Genomic DNA, 11959 nt, shown 5'->3' with positions numbered 1-11959 from the left:
GTATAGAGTAGGCTTACTTTGACTCCTAATCCTTGATTGATGAAATAACTATCAATCTGATTGTACTATGCTCGCTCTGCTTGCTTGAGGCCATAGAGAGCTTTATTCAATCTTAGTACCTTGTCTTCTCGTCCTTTTACTATAAAGCCTTGAGGTTGCTCTACATATATTTCTTCCTAGAGCACTTCATTAAGAAATGCCGACTTGACATCAATTTGATAGATCTTCCACTTCTTCTGTGATGCTAATGTTACTAGTGTTCTTATAGTGTCTAAGTGTGCCACTGAGCAAAGGTTTCATTGTAATCTGTCCCAAGAAATTGTGCATAGCCTTTAGTGACTAGTCTTGCTTTGTGTTTTTGTATTAAGCCATTAGGGTTGAACTAAGACCCACTTAACTTCAATCACTTCTTTGTCTTGAGGACGACCCACTAATTCCCATGTCTTATTTTTCTCAATCATATTGATTTCTTCCTTTATCGCCTTTACCCATACTTCTTGTTTTGTTGTTGCTTCCAAACTTTCAAGCTCCATAGTTACAAAGTTGCATGTCAAATATATCTCACTAAGTGAAAGGAGGGAGAGATCCTTTGTATGGATGCCAAGAATGCAGCGGAATATTCAAGGATCTAATCGAACCAACTGGGAATTATATTCCATGATTTTAGAATGCAATATTCAAGGATTTAATCGAACCAAAGCCGAACCAAATCTGAACCAAAGAGAAAGGGAAGGGTTATACCTGATACAGAGAGTTGGTATCTCCCAACGTCGGAGTTCATGCCCAAAGAATACTCCCAAGATCTGCTCCCACTAAAGATGACGCAATGATAGTGGAACAGAACCAGCAGTGTTCGTCCTACGAACCAAATTCTTCACAAGAATTCGATGGAAGTGAAGAGCACCATACACAATCAGCCTTTCAGCAAAGACTGATATCAAGAACACCTTCTTGATCTTTCCCTCTCAGAGAGATCAAACCAGGCAGTGAATGGCGGCGGCTGGAGGAGAACTCTAGAGATGAAGTTGGCATGTTTGCTTTTCTTCTCTCTAGGGTTTCTGAGATCCTATCTCAAATTGCAGGAGGATTTTTCTACTAAACCCTTGGTTTGAATTCTTGTAATTCAAGATTTGGGTTTCTCCTCTTTCTTACTGATTAAGAAACCTCCTAATCCTATTAGGAGTTATCCCAATCCAAATCTGTATTTGGATAGAGAATTATCTTAATCCTATCTACAGATTAGGTCAGCCCACTCCTAATCTCATCAAGAGGTTACCAGATTCAAATATTTATTTGAATTAGGTCTCCAAGAATGGATAGGGTCAAGACCCAATCCTTTGGCTTGCCCTAATCTCAAATCCGCCCCTTTAAGTGGGTAATTAAATTAGCCAGTTCGATATGAGCTTTAGGCCCAATATGTATTAAGTGCTCAACAGGCTTCCAATCTTCTGCCCAGTTGGGCTTCTTTGTATGGCGTGGGACCCAAGCATTGATCTATACATCAGCCAGATGGGTTCGGCCCAGCCTTTGTTACAAAGCCTAACCGAATTCACTGGAGAGCCCAGTGAACCCCCTGAGCCCATCCCATGGACTCTATGTGCCCAACAGTTACACTAAGTGGTCCCTAGGTCAAGCCATTTTATAAAAACCCAGGGACTGTGGGCAAATGCAAGATTAGCCCATCAGGTATAACCCTAAATGGCCTTACACTTAATCTCTCAGCCCATAATGATCAAACACTGTTCGACAAGAGAGGACCTCTCCCTCGGCTGCAAGGAACAGTGTTGCACTCTCTGCACATATGGATCCCAGGAATTAAAACCATTTGCCCGACAAAACAAAATTCCAATGATTGAAATCAACTACCGGCAGTTTGGTTTCCATCAGAGAGAGTGCATCCCCGATCATTACCTTTGTCCGACAAAGGGGCTGATTTTGTCACTATGATCACCCACTCAGATGAATTCTCAGACTATCCCAACATACCCAGTTTTTTACCCCCGCTAAGGATCTCACTAATTGCCATATCAAAGACAGACCAATCCGACACCTAGTGCAGTATCATAATCGAGTCTAGGGGTCAGATGTAACTTTCCAGTTTTGCCCATCAATCACCAAGGTCCAGGGCAATACTGGAAATCTGGTCCAATTCAAAGATTCAAGTAATCCTACACTACATGTGCTTTGGGTCTCACCCTAACAGTTGAGACAGGCCACCCCAACACTTGGCAGCACACTAGTGTCAGCCTTGGTTGGATAAATCTCCCCAGACTTATCCAACGGCTGTGAACATTCTAAATTAACACGAGTCTCATTAAGTGTCCAGTTTAAGGGTCTTACACAGAAAAATACCACACAACATGAATCAAACAAGCACTTTATTCATTTACACAAAATGTCAAAAGTACATCAAAACTTATTGAAGCTAAGGGCATACAAAACTGTCTAATGGCTCTCACTTGCACTTAGGTCCAATCTAGTACAAACTGGAGTCCCATGCTTTCCACATGTTTCTCATACACTTTTTGTGTGAGTGGCTTAGTCAATGGGTCTGCCACATTATTCGTTGATGCTACCCTCTAAATCTGGACGTCCCCTCTACCAACAATCTCCCGCAATACATGGTACTTCCTCTCGCTGTGCTTTGACTTTGAGTAGGCTCGAGGCTCCTTAGCTTGAGTGATCGCTCCATTGTTGTCACATAATAATGGGATGGGTGATGTGCTGGACGGAACCACTCCTAATTCGTGAACAAACTTTTTCATCCACACGGTTTCCTTGGCAGCTTCACTTGCGGCAATGTACTTGGCTTCGGTTGTGGAGTCTGTCGTGGACCCCTGTTTGCTACTTTTCCAACAAACAGCACACGATCCTATCGTGAAAACATACCCAGATGTAGACTTTCTATCATCTGGATCCGACTGAAAATCGGCATCAGTATACCCTAGAATTTGTAGTGAACTACCATCCATACCAGACAAAACTCTTTTGTCCTTCGAAGGTGTTTGAGTATGTTATTCACAACAGTCCAATGCTCTTGCCCTGGGTTGGCCTGGAACCTGCTTACCACACTCACCGCTTGAGCGATGTGAGGGCGAGTGCACAACATGGCATACATGATGCTCCCTACGGCTGAGGCATAGGGAACATATTTCATGCCCTCAATCTCCTCAGAAGTCTTGGGAGACATTTTCTTGGAGAGAGTGACTCCGTGCCCAAAAGGAACGTTTCCTTACTTGGAGTTCTCCATGTTGTACCTTTTGACAATTTTGTCAATGTAAGCAGCCTGGGATAATCCAATTATCCACTTCGATCTATCTCTATAGAGTCGAAGACCCAGTATATAAGAGGCTTCTCCAAAATCTTTCATGGAGAATCGCTGTGAAAGCCACACCTTGACCGAAGTCCACATTCCTACATCATTCCCAATGAGTAGGATATCGTCCACATACAACACCAAGAAGGTGACCTTATCCCCACTGGACTTCCTGTAAACACAGGGCTCATCTGGATTCTGCTCAAAGTCAAACAATTTGACAAAACGGATGTTCCAACTCCTAGAAGCTTGCTTAAGTCCATATATGGATTTATGAAGTTTACATACCATGTGTTCCTGACCAACAACAATGAAGCCTTGTGGCTGCTGCATGTAGATATCTTCACTAAGATCTCCATTCAGGAACGTGGTTTTGACACCCATTTGCAAAATCTCGTAGTCATGGTATGCTGCTACAGCTAGCATGGCCACGGGCAAAAAGGTTTCCTCATAGTCGATGCCTTCTTTCTGAGTATACCATTTCACCACCAAACGAGCTTTGAAGGTCTCAACCTTGCCATCGGGGCCATTCTTTCTCTTATAGATCCATTTGCAACCGATTGCTTTTACCCCGGAGAGCGGATCTACTAGAGTCCAGACTCCATTGGCCTCCATTGAGTCCATCTCGGCTCTCATGGCCTCCACCCACTTTTGGGAATCTATGTCCAACATAGCTTCCGCGTAAGTTACAGGATCCTCCTCACTAGTCAAGACTTTCACCAGGTAACTATCCTGGTCATAACCATAACGGACTGGTGGCCTGGATACCCGGGTGGATCTTCTAGGTTGGTCACTACCTGGAACTTGTGGGACATCTCCTACTGCTCCTGAGCTCTCATCAAGAACTATTTCTTGACAATGGGTGTTCAGGATATAATCGGTTTCTAAGAACTGGGCATTTCAACTGCAGAACATTTTCTGCTCACTTGGGTCATAGAATAGATAACCCACAGAATCCTTTGGGTAGCCTACAAATAGGCAATGGCTGGTCTTGGATTCCAACTTGTCCGCACTCATTCTTTTAACGTACGTAGGACAACCCCAAATCTTCAAGTGTGTGACACTTGGTTTCTTTCCGGTCCAAAGTTCGTATGAAGTTTTCGGAACCGATTTGGTTGGAACCCGATTCAGCACGTAGATTGCAGTCTCTAATGCATATCCTCAAAAGAATGTGGGTAATTCCGAACGTGTGAGAAGTGACCGGACCATGTCTAACAATGTCATATTCCTCTTCTCTGAAACACCGTTAAGTTGTGGTGTTGTAGGAGGAGCTAACTGTGATATTATCCCGTTGGCCTTCAAGTAGTTCCTGAATTCGTCAGAGAGATACTCGCCACCTCGATCTGATCAAAGGGCCTTAATTTCTCTCCCTAACTGTTTCTAGACTTCTTGTCTGAACTCCTTGAACTTTTCAAAGGATTCAAACTTTTGCTTCATTAGGTACCCATAATCATATCGTGAGTAATCATCGGTGAAAGTGATGAAATACACGTGTTGGTTACGAGTCCTAACACTCAGGGGACCAAATACATCAGTATGTATAAGGTCAAATGTGCCTGTACATCTTTCAGGCTTACCGTTAAATGGTCATTTTGTCATCTTACCTCGGAGGCAAGGCTCACAAGTGGGAAGATCTTCTACGGTTAGAAAATCCAAAGGACCATCCTTTACTAGTCTTGTGAATCGGTCAATACCAATATGGCCAAGTCGGTAATGCCACAGGCACGTGGGACTAAATATATCACGAGTCTTTTTCTTGGGGATTTTGATCGACGTAGTTTTGGTTAAGTTAGTTTCTAGAGAAGGATGTAGAACATAGAGATCGTTATCCAGTTCCCCGCATGCGATGAATTTATTGTTCCTTTTAATAGTAATCATATTACTAAAACAGACAGTATATCCATCCGCACACAGTTTAGAAACAGAAATCAAATTTCTTCTTAAGTTTTGTACATAAAGACAATCCTTAAGTACAAGTATTCATTCTCTAAAGACTAATTCTACGTTTATGTAACTCATCATCTGGAGACAATGGTCATGAACTTGCTGCCTCTTGGTCATCTGCGCGGTCATGAACTGCTTCAGGACCTTTTGGCGAATAGAACGGTTCTGCTCTTCGTACACAGTTTTTAGACTATCCAATATGTCTTTGGCGAGTTCGATCTGATCGAACTACCTCTGTATCGGATTATCTAAAGAGGCTATGATATAGCAACGGACTAGGGAGTTTTTCTCCTCCCACTCTTGGTATTCCCTCCTACAGGCTTCTGAAGCCCTGTCTCCCGGACGATCCGGTGCAAGATTCTTTACCACTTTATCTAACTTTTCTAAAGTCAGGACTAGCATAAGGTTTCTATACCAGTCGGCATAGTTTGGGCCCTTAAGTTTATTGCCGTCAAGCAACTTAGTAAATTGTTCGTTTCCCATTTTCTGGTAAAACAACAAAACGTTAGTCCACAACCTTAGTTTGACTCATGTTACCTACATAGATATGGATTTTAATCTATGTTCCATTTCTATTTGTTCATCTCTGACATTTCCCTCCTATCTCAGTGATGGAGACGGCGAAATGTCTCTAGAAATGTGGGAAATCACATAGGGTGCGTGGAACCAACTGTTTCAACTGCATAACCCCACCACCTCTCTGTGACGGATCATATCCACTCATCATATGAGTTTCCCTTTAGCCTCTGCCATACAAGGTTCATAGCCATTTTAGGATAAACCTTTCTGTCTAGTGAGTGCTCACCCATCATATTTAGGTTACACCAAGGTACCGTGAGAGAGTTCCTATTTTCTGGTGAAGCCCCTCCCACATCGGTCTATGACGCCCCTATCATCTTATGAAACACTTTGACAAACCCAACAACAAATGGATAGCCCAATTTTATGGTGTGTTTCCTCATTACTGAAGGACCCATCATCGTGCTAATGACGGAAGGCCTTTAGAGAGTCCATCATATGGATCTCCCTATTACATGCACTCATATTACCGAAGGGAACAAGTGATTACGCCTTAGTTAATTTAGGTCAAAACAAAGTGCCTCCCATTGACTTTCATAAAGTCAGATTTCTGGTGGCCCAATTTGGATAGGGATTCCGCATGTGTCCCTTTTCAGGGTTATGGGGCCCACCATGAAAGGAAGGGGTCATCCAATGACCGTAAGGAACACCATGGCAATGATGTGCATTCAGCCATAGCATGCGCGAGAGCCACTAACGTATGTAATGGCCCAATTCGGCTAGGGTTTCCGCACGTGTCTCTTTTCAGGCTTATGGCCCATGGTCGTAGCACATCAAACATCCACACATCGCATGTAATAGAAGAATTGATCCAATCAATTACTTTCTGTAAAGCCCATTAATAAGCCCATTTATAATCCATAATATTAACAATTAACATTATCTAGGTATATGGGCTGAATAGCAGTTAGCAGTTCGGCCCATATAGCTTTTACACAAAATTGGCTTTTGCAGTTTTAACTCTTTAAAACTAGGCTTTACAGGTTGGGCCGAATTGGTTCTTCCAATTAAAGATTAGTTTCAGACCTAAAAGTGGGAGAAATCAGGGCTGAGAATAGCCCCGTTCGAACCCTAGATTCAGTCCAAACAGCTTTGGTCCAATCTGGTCTGAAAATGGTCCAAAACCATTTTTTAATTCAAGAAACAATTCAAGAAAGATCTGAAATTAATATTTATGATTTTAGACAATCACAAATCAGATATGGACTATTCGTACCACCTGCAAAACAAAGGTTAGTAATCAAGGGTTGCAATTTCATAAACTGCAAAACGCAGAATGCGATCGGCAAATCTCCAACGCCACCACCATCTTCAATCAAGAAAATAAAAAATTACAGAAACCTAATTTCTATTAATTAATTACATTCTTGATTGAATCCTATACATTCAAACTAGAAAAATAAAAAAAAAATATTTTACAAACCGAATAGAATAGAAACTACAAAAAGATTGCGTAGACTATCTGCGCAAAATCTGCACTTCGGTCTCCATGTACGAACAACCCATTTAAATCAAGAAATAAATTAAGAACAGTTCCAAATAAATTTCAGATTTAACAAAAATTAATTTCAGATCAATCGCCCATATCCAGAAACAATTCCTTGGAATAAAAACAACAATCTGCGCAAATCCAATCCAAGTAGAACAACTTCTACCCATTTGCGCAAGTTCAGATCTGATTTTCTTGGTTCAAGATTCGAACCTATGCTCTGATACCACTGAAAGGAAGGAGAGATCCATCGTATGGATGCCAAGAATGCAGCGGAACAGGGTGGGCGAATTTCAAAAATTTTCTCTCCTCCCTTCCAACTGGGAATGATATTCCCTGATTTTAGAATACAATATTCAAGGATCTAATCGCACCAAAGCCGAACCAGATCTGAACCAAAGAGAAAGGGAAGGGTTATACCTGATACGGAGAGTCGATATCTCCCAACATCGGTGTTCACGCCCAAAGAATACTACCAAGATCTGCTCCCACTGAAGATGGCGCAGTGATACTGGAACAGAACCAGTAGTGTTCGACCTACAAACCAAATTCTTCACAAGAATTCGATGGAAGCGAAGAGCACCATACACAATCAGCCTTTCAGCAAAGACTGATATCAAGAACACCTTCTTGATCTTTCCCTCTCAGAGAGATCGAACCAGGTAGTGAATGGCGACGACTGGAGGAGAACTCTAGAGATGAAGTTGGCAGGAGGATTTTTCTACTAAACCCTTGGTTCGAATTCTTGTAATTCAAGATTAGGGTTTCTATTCTTACTTAGCGATTAAGAAACCTCCTAATCATATTAGGAGTTATCCCAATCCAAATCTGTATTTGGATAGGGAATTATCTTAATCCTATCTGCAGATTAGGTCAGCCCACTCCTGATCTCATCAGAAGGTTACCAGATTCAAATCTTTATTTGAATTTGGCCTCCAAGAATGGATAGGGTCAAGACCCAATCCTTGGGCTTGCCCGAATCTCAAATCCGACCATTTAAGTGGGTAATTAAATCAGCCAGTTCGATATGGGCTTTAGGCCCAATATGTATTAAGTGCTCAACAGGCTTCCAAACTGCTGCCTAGTTGGGCTTCTTTGTATAGCGTGGGACCCAAGCATTGATCTACACATCAGCCACATGGGTTCGGCCCAGCCTTTGTTACAAGGCATAGGCCCAATATGTATTAAGTGCTCAACAGGCTTCCAAACTGCTGCCTAGTTGGGCTTCTTTGTATAGCGTGGGACCCAAGCATTGATCTACACATCAGCCACATGGGTTCGGCCCAGCCTTTGTTACAAGGCATAGCCGAATTCACTGGAGAACCCAGTGAACCCCCTAAGCCCATCACATGGACTCTATGTGCCCAACAATTACACTAAGTGGTCCCTGGGTCAAGACATCTTATAAAAACCCAGGGACTATGAGCAGATGCAAGATTAGCCCATCAGGTATAACCCTAAATGGCCTTACACTTAACCTCTCAGCCCATAATGATCAAACACTGTTCGACAAGAGAGAACCTCTCCCTCGGCTGCAAGGAACAGTGTTGCACTCTCTGGTCATATGGATCCCGGGAATTAAAACCATTTGAAAAAATTTTGAAACCATATATATCTACATATCTTATATATAAATTTTGCAAAACAAAATTCCAACGATTGAAATCAACTGCCGGTAGTTTGGTTTCCATCAGAGAGAGTGCATCCCCGATCATTACCTTTGTCCAACAAAGGGGTTGATCCTGTCACTATGATCACCCACTCAAATGAATTCTCAGACTGTCCCAACATACCCAGGTTTTGACCCCCACTAAGGATCTCATTGATTGCCATATCAAAGACAACCCAATCCGACACCTAATGCAGTATCATAATCGAGTCTAGGGGTCAGGTGTAACTTTCTAGTTTTGTCCATCAATCACTAGTGTCCAGGGCAATTCTGGAAATCTGGTCTGATTCAAAGATTTATGTAATCCTACATTACATGTGCTTTGGGTCTCACCCTGGCAGCTGAGACAGGCCACCCCAACACTTGGCAGCACACCAGTGTCAGCCTTAGCAGGATAAATCTCCCCAGACTTATCCAACGGCTGTGAACATTCTAAACTAACACAAGTCTCATTAAGTGTCCAGTTTAAGGGTCTTACACAGAAACATACCAGACAACATGAATAAAAAATGCACTTTATTAATTTACACTAAATGCCAAAAGTACATCAAAACTGATTGGAGCTAAGGGCATACAAAACTTTCGAACACTAAGTGGACTCATCCTTCTTGGTGGCAATTCTAGAGATAACTCTTCTTGTTTTTCTTCTATTGTGGCTGATGATGGAGTTGATGGTGATGTTGTAGATTGAGGACTTTTTTATCCTTCTTCTCATTCATTAATAAAAGGCCTTAGTTTTTGTACTTTTGGTACCATGATGTTATGTATCTCTACTTTTTCTCCTTTCCAATTCCATGTAGCTTTCTCATCAAACTCTACATCTCAAATCTCGACTAATAATTAGCTTCTTGCTCTTTAGGCTATAAATTCTATAGTCTTTTGATTGCATACTATATCCCAGGAATATTCCCTGTTTTGTCTTATCTTCTAGCTTGCTCCTTTTTCCCACTAGAATGTGAAAATAGCAAATGCATAAAAAAACTCTCAAGTGTTGTGCCGACGGCTTGCTTCTGCTTCAAGCTTATATAGGAGTCTTGTTTTCTATTGCTCTTTTTGGACATGTAGATGAACTGCAATATATATTGCTTCTGCCCAAAAAATCTTAGGCATGCCTTGTTCCAAGAGCATTGATCTTTCCATCTTCATTACTATTCTATTCTTCCTTTCTAAAACTCCACTATGCTTTGGAGCATAGGCGATGGTCAAGTAATGCTCCAAGACTTCATCTTTGCAAAACTTGTCAAATTCATAAGAAGTATATTCTTTTCCTCTATCACTTTTGATCACCTTTATGCTTTGGCCACTTTGTTTTTCAACAAAATTCTTGAACCTTTTAAAAATCTTAAAGACTCTTGACCTTTCATACATAAGATAAACCCACGTCATTCTTGTATAATCATTGTTAGCACCTGATTTTTACTCAGTTCATCATCTGAACCTTTAATTCACCCCAAACACCCTATCAAACCCTTTGGACCTCTCCAAAACACCTAAAACCAAAGAAACCCGAGTTCCACCCAAAAAACCCTTAAATCCTCCATCAAACTTGTTTGATACCTATCCGATGGCCCCGATTGACCCCCACTTATACCTCAACCATCAGATTAGACATAAGCATCAGACCTAAGACCTCCTAAAATACCTACCTATAAAATTTCAACTCAAGATTCCTCCATTTACCCCTTCATCAAGCGAAGATTCCATTTTAGCCAATCTCATTAACCTAAACACTCAGAACCCAAATCCCCTTGATCTTGATACATATGAACTGATCAAATCACACCATTAAACTTTGAACACATTAAAACACCTACCCATAAAGTTTCAAAGCTAGATTCCCCCATTTGTCTGCCCATTAAACAAAGATTTCGTTCTAAAATATCTCATTAACCTAAATTTCTACGATCTTGACCCCCAAGACTAATCAGACATCACCATCAGATTCCAAACACTCCAAAACATCACTTTGCCAATTTTCCCCAAAATACCCCTCATTTACCTTTTGCCATACCAAGATTCTGTTTCAAGGCTCTATTTCAGCCAAATCCCAAGTCCTTTTGATCGGAACGCATTTGACCGATCTGATTTTACCAATCATCTCAGACTACCCAAAAACCCTACCCTGAGAAATTTCATCCAAAGCAAACCTTGTTTTCCCATTGATCATACCTAGATTTTGTTTTGAATCCCTAGATTAGTTGAATCAAGCCTTTTTCCAAATTTGTCCGATCTGGGCCTATATGGCTCAATCCAACCCCACTAAATGGCTCAGGACCTCCAAAAACCTCACCTTACCAATTTTCACCAAAAACACCTCCAATTTACCCATCCATTGGAAAATATTCCATTTCCATCAGGCTTGCTAGTTTACTAGCACAAAAACCTCTTTTTGGTCGAACCAATCTCAATCCTCCACTTTTCTTTAAACCAGAGCCACCCATCATTGCACCAAACCCCGGTTTAACCCATTAATCCCTCTTTGACTCGCATACCCAAAACCACCAATTTCACCCTAGTTTTTCAAAAATTCATGAAGCTGTCCTTGGACACTCTTTAAAAAGAGGTGTTGGATGCTTCATTTTTGGCAGAAAAACAAGAAGGAGAATTGAGGGGAGGGCTCGGAAGGGGGAAGAAGCTGTCCATCCCCTACTTCACTCATCACAATGGCAGTGAATAAAAAACGGCAGTGTCTTCTCATGACTCTCTCTTCTCGGTGATTCAACATCATCTCTCAGGAGGTATCAAGTCTTCCTCATCAGTTTTTCATCGTTAGCACTAATTCCTCAAACATAGTGTGACACTGAAATAAGCTAGTCATTACCAGTAGCACCAGCCGATTTCAGGCCAAAATACTCGTTCATGTCGAAGTAATTTCCTCTGGTAATCCCTTACTCTTCTCTTAGTTTTAACCCACCCTCCCTTCATCAGATGCAATATTCGATCGCAGATCAGAGACGACAAT

This window comes from Nelumbo lutea, chromosome 5 (genome assembly GCF_056320005.1).
Source record: "Nelumbo lutea isolate HS-2025 chromosome 5, American lotus-T2T, whole genome shotgun sequence".
NCBI classification, from domain to species: domain Eukaryota; kingdom Viridiplantae; phylum Streptophyta; class Magnoliopsida; order Proteales; family Nelumbonaceae; genus Nelumbo; species Nelumbo lutea.
Note: the sequence above shows the minus strand (reverse complement) of the source record.